Source organism: Oryzias latipes, chromosome 14, assembly GCF_053564925.1.
Source record: "Oryzias latipes strain Hd-rR chromosome 14, Olatipes_Hd-rR_3.1".
Classification (NCBI taxonomy): domain Eukaryota; kingdom Metazoa; phylum Chordata; class Actinopteri; order Beloniformes; family Adrianichthyidae; genus Oryzias; species Oryzias latipes.
Window position 1 is genome coordinate 15,376,666 of NC_136250.1, and position 10,366 is coordinate 15,387,031.

Genomic DNA, 10,366 nt, shown 5'->3' on the forward strand with positions numbered 1-10,366 from the left:
TGATGTCGACTGTCTCCTCCACTGTCATAGCACGACATGCACCGAGCTGGATAATGAAATGCACGAAGTGGATTACACCTAGCTGCTATATTTACGCATGCTTATCTGGCTGAGCCTTCTTGGTTTCACCGTGGTCACGTCTAGGACTGTGGAAAGCACTCGCGTGACTGTTCATGATGTTCCTGTAAGAGCACAAAATGAGTTTAAATGCCTCAATTAATGGCCTGTTGAAATTTTGATGAGGTTGCTAGGATACTATTCAACGCTTATTTAGATTTTCTTTTCAAATTAAATGACATTGAACTGCAGGAAGACAGACGGTGAAAGAATTTAATCTGAAAAGAAACGACTGCTTTCTAAGATCCCTATAAGAATAAGCAAAATGCACTGGCCCCATTTTTGCACATTTAGATTAATTATTTAGTTGCATGAAAGTGAAGGGGAAAGCTTGTACATTTGCTGAATATGTAAGAATAATTTGTCCTTGTGAACATAAAGTCTCATTGCTAAGAGGGAATGGAATTGGGTGTTGAAATACTGTTCTATATTTTCTATTAGTCACAACTGAAACCAATGGCGTTACCTGGCAGAAAACACTTCATTTGGGATGGGTTAACAAAACCAAAAAAATTGGCATTGGTGCATGAAGCCTTACAGTCAGTGAAGGCAGGTATGAGCTTCACATAAGCACTGATTGCTGTTAGCCTGACGTGGAAGTTTCAAAGTACAAGCTTAGAGATCTGAGTTCATTCTATGGTAACAGTAGGGGGCGCTAGCTCCAAACAAATATACATTACTATCTTTTTTTTTTTCTTCCACAAGCTTAAACAGAAAGTAAAAATATTTTTACGACAAAAGAATTAAGTGACAAGTTCCAGATGTTGGGTTTTCAGTTAATGATCCCAAACAGATGTGCAGGTTAAAGACACGTAATGTCCCCTTAATGAAAGCTGCTGCGTTTATCACTTCATTCAGATTTAGAGGAACTTTCATGTTCATGTTGTCACACCTCATTGTTTAAAGAAACACGCCTCACAATGAAATGCAACCAACTTTGCCAAAACAGTTTGTGTCGTGTGCAAAAATAATCTGTTCATTAAAGTGCTGACAAAGCTGCTAATAAAGAGAACTTACAGCTTCATTTAATGAACTTTGTGTTAGTTCCTTGGAGACAAACTTGACCAAATGAGTTATAATGGATACATTTTTTTAAATTCTTAATACTTTAATGATTATATGCTCATTCATAAAAAATACAAAAAAGTTAAAATATACAAGTGCAACATGTAAAGTAGCAGGTTATGAATTTTATTTATTTATAGATGTACATGTTTAAGGCAGTTGTGTTTTTATGTGATACATTTCATTGGTTCATTAGATTCTGAGTTGTTGGGTTCTGGACCTCCATTTCTTGCTGGCGTCCAGTTGAGCTAAATTCTGCTTTTACTTACAGTCGATAGAAAACTCCACTTTATCCACTCATTTCCTTTTGTGTGAAACACTGGGAATAATTGCTACAAATATAAATTTATCTTCAAAAAAAACATTGTATTGTTGGTCAAACAAGTCTGTCATTTTTAGAAGAATCCACAAAAGTACATTTTTGGATTTTATTGGCAATGGAGGTTCATTGTTAACCACGTCCGCATTCCTAATATGTTACATCATTTATTGCATTGTTTTGTTGATCTTGAATTTGCGTTCCATGTATTACACTTAGATAATATTCCAGTGAAAAATATGCGAGCAACAGGGGAATGCCACTTTTGCGAGTTCTCCACACTAACATGGCGAGCTCGCACGTTTAAAACTAACATTTTTTTCTAAGGAGTTTCCCAATAATGCTCATGGATTTTTGAGGTTGTTGCTCTATATCCCTAGGAGTTTAAATTTGTAGCTAGTACTAAAGATGATTTTTTTTTTGATAATTCGGGACCTCTTCCTGAGGTCAAAGGTCAACTAAACTTTGGTTGTGGTTGTTGAATTAAGTTTTTTTTTGTCATATTGTGGAAGAAATTGCCAAATTTTACACATTGCAATGATAGTACTTCCAGAACTTCCATTGGTATGTGTTTTGGTTTCATTGGGGGATTTTGAACTAGTTTTTTAAGCCCCATTCATTTTTTTTGACAGTTTATTCTGTTGCAATATGGTAATTTTTCTTGGGCAGGGTTGTTTACTATGTTAAACAGTCGTTTTCACCGGTTACTAGGTGAGTGCAAAATGTTTTTTAGCATGTGCCACGGCAAATTGTTCACCCAAACATGTAAGAAAGGAAGAATTATGGAAACAATTGTATTTTGAATAGGAATAATGTTGACTGATATTCTGAAGATCCTTTTCTCCATAATTTTTTTTTTTTTGACAAGCTGCACAGTCTTAATGTGAGCTGCTCAGTATTGAGCTTTAATGTGAAGTAGTAATGTAGTTCGTTACCCAGTCAGAAGGATATTCTCCCCACGGCTGAGTGACACGTATTTGATCATATCTGAGAAGGAAACACTGACTTCCTGTCAGCAGCTGCGTGGCCTCACAGCAGGACCTCTCCACCCACTCGCGTCTCCCTGTTGTTTGGCTGCATCAGTCCCCTCCCACGGCATAAACACTCCAGTCTGCATTCCTGAATTGTCTTAAGGTGTGTAATGAAATGTGACTGGGCCATTTATTAATCAGCTCACAGCTTATCCGGGGTGTTTCCTGCCTCCTGCCCGCTGCATTCCGGGATGCGTTCCAACAGGACTTCCAACTGGAGCTGAAAACAGGCTGCTGTTGTCTCCTCGTTTCATCTGCAGCGGCCTTTTATTTGAGATCTTCTCAAACGTCGCCCATCTAGTTTGGCGAATTCTCAGTCATCGGGAAAATCCATTTATTATTCGGCTCCTCCAACAAACCCACACGAAAAAGAAAAAAGCAACAAGACTTTCTGTGAAGTACAGGAAAGTACTAGTTTTTATTCCTTCATAATCAAACTTCACAAACAGCTTGAACTTGTACAATACCTCAGAGTGAAAATTACAAAAAAAGTGCTGGTAACATTTACAAAAATCATCCTTACTTAGCAACAATCAGTTTATTCTTCCACACTTTTTTTAGTCTTTTGTGTTAAGGCTTAATACTTTTTTATAAAGTATATGCAAGATAAGTCTTCACAGTTTTTCGAAAAAAGTCACAATATTATGTAACATAATGAAGCTTTTACGGCTATTTTCTTTATAATAACAAATACACATCACTGGTAAATATATATGAAATACAGGGCTTATTGTAAAATGGCAAGTAATGATACTGTTTGCTGAGATAAATTGATTCCACACACTGTTATAAGAAGTTGTGACATACCGTTGGTTTAACTGAAGGAGCAGGAAAAGCAAATGATAAGCGGAAACATGTGGGAGATCGCCTCCAAACTTTGGCAACAAAACAATGTCACAAAACAGGAGATTTTTCATTTTCAAATCATAAATATGGAAGAATAACTAAACTGGCATAAAGTGAAAACATGCGGTGTAGTAAGGTGCTAAATCCGAGATATTACACTGCCAGCCTTTTCTTTTTAAAATAATTTTTCACCCACGTGGACTGACATGTATAAGGTGCCATCGTAAGACATTTCGATTTGTCAGCCAAATGTGTAATAAATACAAATATTTTTTTTTGAATTGATTGGACCAAAAGTCTTGAGGCGACCTCGCGTGCACTCGCATGGATTCAGGAAAACAAAGATCTCTTTCTGCAGTTGTTTAAATCAAACTGTGGCATGTGAAAGTCAAAGCTGTATCAATGGTTTGTTATCATTTTGAGATATAGATATATATTTATATATATATGAGTGTGTTTGTTTGTTTGTATGTTTTACTGTTGAAATAGTGAACAAAATGATGCCTAAAGAAATGGACATTAGAACTAAATGCAAAAACCAAGCCAAGATATATTCACAAGATCCTCTAAGCTGCACTGGTTTACAGGTCAACAGATGAGAGCTCTAGCCTTTTTACCAATTTTACCCTCATGCATACTGAACGGTTAAAGTGACGTAACAAGCTTGCTTAAATAGTCTACATCACGAAAGCAATTTGGTTTTTAGTGCAAACACAATTGGCTGGCTTCAGCTTCTCAATAATAACAAGCTCACCAAGGAGATTACAAGAAGGCACATACTTATGCTTCCTCTAACACGCGACATATTCGGACGAACCGCGACGCCTTTTCGACAACACCAAGAAGAGGTGGAAAACGGGAAAGCCACTACATCCAGAGAGAAATGGTGAAGCTATGCTCTGTGGGGTTTTTGGACATTTTGTTTTTACACTTATCCGTCGTAGTGACGCTGAGGCCGATAGCTGCGGGTTTGTCAAGTGTGACCTCGCTGAGCGGAAAGGATGGAGAGCGGTGCGTTTTGGTGGGCAAAGATGTTTTTGGATTCATTTTGAGCTTTTTTTCTTTCTCTTTTTAAAAAAAAGATTCAATTTTTAAAGCCTTTCGAGTGACAGGGATTGAAACATTTAAATGGAGAAATATTTGAATGCTGGTTTTTTGGGGTAGGATACGTGTGACGGCGGAGTTGAACTGCTTGGTTTTTCTTTTCAAACATGTTGCAGGCTACGCGATGGAGACGTCTAACACGGACTGGTGAACCATTCCTCTCCTCACCCTTGATGTTTTGGGATTTGTCAGAAGCAATCACAGGAGGAAACAACACTTTTAATGCCCCTCTTGTCTGGACTCAGGGTAACGCTGGGTCAAGAAAAAGAAAACAAAAATAAACAACAACAACCCTGCTACGAACGGACGTGTACTGAAAAAGGCAGCTGATTCTGTACCTTGGAATACAAAAATTGTCAGACGTCACCATTTTTTTTTTTTAAATCAGCTTTTTCCCAATGTGGAGACTGACAATCCTGCCATACTAAGGTTCAGAAATGTGTTGAGTTAATCATATTGCTTTTGATAGAAGAAGACCAAAATTAGTCTAGTGCAAATCTCTTATCTGGTTTGAGAAGTGGTGTTTTGGTGTGATGAGATGATATGTCCCACCAAGGCAAAGACCGTACCAGATGACTGGGGAAACTGGCAATCTGGGGCGTGGAATCCCTTTTCATGGTTTTTTTCCTGTTTAAAAATAAATCCCGCCATCCCCAGTCTCTGCCATGCAACATTTTGGAAGGAAAAAAAGCACTAAAAGTATTTTGCATCGTGTTGAACTAATCCCACAATCAGAAGCGACAAATTCCAAAACCTTTTCCATCCAGATGAGTCCTACTTTGAGGATTTCAGCATCTGGATGTCATTCTCCCTGGTGCAGCTGGGAGGACGCCTTCGTCTGGGCTAACAGGTGTCATCTGTGCAGTTTCGTCTGTAAATTACATCTCTCAACTTAGAAATGTTGGAAAACTTTCCCCGGTCCAGTGTTTGACAAATCATTAAAAAAAGAAAAGAAAAAAAAAAACGTCCTTGCACACACAGAAAAAAAAAAAAAAAAAAAAATTTATCCCCTATTTCAAAACAGCAGTCAGTACATTTAAAACAAGCTTGTTTCAGAACAACAATAACAACAACAACAATAATAATAATAATAAAATACAAACCAACTTGGAGCATAAATTATCAAAAACAAACTGAACACACATTACTGCAGCATATATTTCAGGGTTGCTTAGATGTGATGTTAACAACCTTTAACCACAACAGCTCGACTTCTGCCCAGTTCAGAATCTATCCAAGAACTAATTTGGAGGGAAATAACCCAAAAAAACCAACAAAAAATTAATCCTATCGCGCTAATATTTAGGGTGGAAGAAAAAACAAAACAAAAACAAAAGCCAAACAAGATATACACATGTTTATAAGCAGAGCTCATTGTTCAACTCAAGTGCATGTTTAGAAGCCTCTACATATAACTGGCTGCAAAAAAGCCAGAAAAATGTAAAAAAAAAAAAAAAAAAAGTCATAATAAAGCCAAAGAAAAGCTTCCTTTTTGATTATTCTGGTTTTTTAATGCTAACTAGGAACAAAACAAGGCCTGAATGAAAGTAAGTTCCTAATTTTAAAACTACGAGGAGTACAGCAGCAGGTTCACCGAAAAATAATTGACCTTTTTTATTGTCTTGTCTAATGCTTTTTCCTTTCAGGTGATGTCTTACTAATTAAAGCAATTATAACAGCAATGGTCCGTTTTACAGTTTGGTTTCATAGATGTAGTTTCATCCTGTTACGGCTGCTTCTTCCAATGCTTTTTAGAGTTTTTACTTGAATTTTTGAAAATGTGAAGTTTTCAATTTTGTTTTGTTTTTTGGCTTAAATAAAGAAGTGACAAATATGTGCAAACTTAACATCTTGGTCCATCTCAAGTATAAAAGGGCTAAATGTAATCTAGTTTAAGTCACAACGTCAGATTAGTATTTTCAGACACAGCCTTTTTTGACAGACAGTGCCAAAATTTGGAGGATGTGAATAAAAACTAAAACAAAAAAAAAAGAGAAATTGAACAAAGAAGTTTTTAAGATTTAAGGAGAAAATATACACAATGATTTGTCAAAATTTGTGTGTGGAAAATACACCATTAATACCAAGTATTATTATCATTGATTTTTTTTTTCCAGGAGTAAATGCAACATTTACAATTGTAAAGATCTTTTGACATGCCAAAGTTTACGTCACAGCCACCATGTCCCACTCGTTTCTGATGTTTTGTTGCATTTTTTATTTTTCAAAAAAAATCTATTTTGGTCTAAACACAAGCACGAAACTATAAACAGCTAAACAGACGAAACAGATATTTCACAAGCACTCTGCGGAGAGAAGGAAAACGAAAACACAACTGCAGCAATCGAGTCTGATCGCATGAACCTCACACACATTTAAAAAGTTCTCTGAAAACTGAGATTATCCTAACCGGTCTTTGGTTTGTCAAAACAAACATTGTCTTGTACAGCTTTTAGTTTTTTTTTTTAAAAAGTATTTCCTAATGGTTGGCATGGCCTCATGAATGGAAGGCTGCGGTGATGGCAGAGAGCGTGCTGGCTGGGACTGCAGCCAGTGTGGTGGTGACAAAAGGCCTCTCTCTGTCAGAAGAGGCCGACAAGGTGAAGAGCCAGTTCTCAGAGGAATAATGTGGTCAAAGCTTAAGAAGGTTTGTGAGCTCACAGCTACGTTTGAATAAAATTGAACGATTTTGAAATTTTGCTAAAGTGTGACATGTTATTTTATTAAAAAAAAAAAAAGAAATAAAGTGAAGTCATTTTGTAGTGAAAACGATGGGGGATTTTAGGTCAGTTAGGTGTGGAAAACGAAGGCCAGACTCGGAGCTGGAATGTGCTGGACTTAAACAGGAATGCATGTTTTTAGTTCCGCTGCTGCACACTTTAAAACGTAATTGTCTCATCAAGCTGAACTAAGCCAGACGGACTGCAGCGACGGAGAACACAAAGAGCCTCAGTGTTTCCGCCTTTGCGATAAAGCAAGAATAATGTCGGTGAAAACCGAGCCAGAGCGGCCCCCTGCTGGAGAGAGCTGCTTGGTGCACGCTCCGGCTGCAGCCATCCATCGGGATGACCTGACGATGGCGTCATTTCAAAAAACAGCCACGTTGGTTAGTCCAGTAACTGTTCGATCAAAGTCATTTGGTTAGTTACTGCAGTTTGAAATCAGCTACTTTCATTTTGTAAAACTCCAAAATGAAAAAAAAAAAAAAAAGTATCTGGGCATCGGTAAAATCTGATTAGGGCGCTTCTAGTACCAATCAGACGCCACGCCTCCTTTACATTTATCTGATTTAACATTTAACTTGTGTGACAGTTAAGCCAATATCAATCATCACTGTTTTCTTCTGTGGAGGATTGAAAGATTCAAAGTGAATGCAGTCACTTGCTTTGGGTTTTCTGCATGGTTGGGATTTTTTATAAATTTGTTTTTATTTTATTTAATAAAAAAAAAAAATTGTATTTTTTTTGGTTTTATTTTATTTTTTTGGACAACTAACTTAACAACAGTGGTATAATTAAAAAGTGCACCCCTCCACGAAACTGGCAGAGCAACTAAGCTGGAGAAGGCAAGAGAGAAAACTGTGGTAATTAGTCCACAGGGGACAGAATAATAAGCCATCACAATACCTTTCATCCTGCAGCCACCCATTCCCAAAATCCAATATCTTCTTAATTTTATTTTTCTTTATTTTTTTAACTCTACCATATTTGCCTTTTTTTTTTCATGTTGTTCATCCAACACTTAAAGACGGTTGTAGATTCAAAGCTGTTTATCTGCAGCCAAAACCTTCGGCTCGTCCAATTTGTAGTTCTAAAAATCAGCTGGTCCAGCATTTGTTTATTAAATATGTTCATTTCTGTCCCTCACATTGCATTTTGTCTATGCTTTAAAATGTGAAGCTGTATTTACACAGCTAGTTTTTCTTAAAGGCAAAGCACTCGTAATGATTTTGCTAGCCAAATTGGGCTTTAATTAGATCTTACCAAAGCACAGGTTGAACTTTGACACAAACTGCAGCAAAGCTGCAGCTTTCCTTCTAACCCTGTGATGGCGTTCACTCAAAAACAATCGAAGCAGCTCCTGTCCTCCACGTATTGTGTTGTTACAGTTTAAAAATGCCACAAAACAAAATAGATTTTTTTTTTTTTTAAGAGAAGGGGTAAATTTGGATTTTTGTCCAGTGTGACAAGCAGATGGTCAAACGTCACCTCCTCCACCTGCTAAGTGGCTCCCTCTGTTGCCCGCACACTGTCCTGTCACCCCGAACACAGTCTGGTCCAGTTTATGGCTTGTTTGCTCATGGCCAAAAAATCAAGAAAAAGACAAAAAGTAGAATAAAAAAAAAAAGTCTACTTTGAATAACAGTTTCAGTCTAAGACTATGAAATGCATTTGCATATTTGATTCACATGAGGCTGTGACTGCCCATTAAATCTTTGAATCCTCCAGATGGTCTAAACTGAGACTAACCATCATAAATAAATAATAAATAAAACTTGCTGATGTAGATTTCACTGTATAGGAATAAAACATTTCTGGCATTTTAAAGGGTTCTCTTACACACAACCACCACAGTTTTTTTTAGCAGTTATAGCATAAATAGTTTTTTGTTTTTTTTAAATAGTCCACTGTGTATATACTGTATTTGTGCGATGTAGGAGAGAAAAACTATGAATATTCTGTATAGTTGCTGTATGCACTGATAGGCACTTGACAGGCTTATTCTCTATATCCTACAAGGTATTGTATACTCTAGCTGCAGTAACAATTTCATCAAACTCTCTGAAAAATGTAGTCTTTATGTGTGGAGACGGTTGTACTTAAAATATATATAGAATATTTGCAAGAAACTCATCTCTTATGCCTACTGCTGAAGGACAAAAAAATGCAGTGAAGTGTCATCTGACTGGCGTGTTTTTGACTTTTAACATTGTGACTTGTCTGAATGGATATCCGACTTCGAAACGCGTGGAGACAGACGGAAAGAACGACAGACGGATGCTTTTCAGAATAAAATGACCCTGTTCCTCGCCAAGAAAGACCCTCACCCCTTTAGTTCTTGATTTCTTTTCAACACAAAGCATATATGAATATATATAAATATATATGATACAAGGTGAAAAATAACTATTTGTTTTCCAGTAGCTTAAAGCTATGATCCACGCCCACATGAGCATTGGCGAAGACACAAAATTTGTAAAAAGAAAGCAGGAGGAATTCTGAAACAACTATATGAATCCGAGTTACTGCGAGAGGGACAACGATGCACTGTAGACCCTGTGTCTCTACGCTAAGATAAGCAAAACGGAAACAGGAATATATTCGAAACACAATACAAAACAGCTGCAGGCTCAAGGCTATCATCTACTCTTCAAAAGTGTTTTGTTCTGGGAAATATGCGCACACGTTGCAAACATAAAGTCTAGACCTACAACTCGAAGAAGCACGATTGAGAAAATGACACATCTTTCTGGATAATGGTGCACCTACTTTTTAAACCAACTTTTCGCAACACTGAGAGAAGAGTTAAGCACCACCACAAGTAGCCGAAGCAATAGAAGTAATAAATATTATATATATCTATATATATAATAACTATGGACAGTGAAGAGTATGTGAGGCTAACACTGGACCAAGAGGGGTGCTTTTTCTGACGCATCGGAGCAAAAACTCCTTTTCAAGGCTGCTCTGCTGTCAATCTTCCTACTATACAGGAAGTCAGCTGATGAAGCAGTTAGCCCTCACCCAGATCACATTAAAGATTGGCTACTTTAGTCTTTCCAAAACAAAACGTGATAGAGAAACAGCTGATAGATTCATCGTGAAATCAAACAGTTCAAAAAACCAACATCGAGCTACTTAACCTACTATTTAGACCAATGACA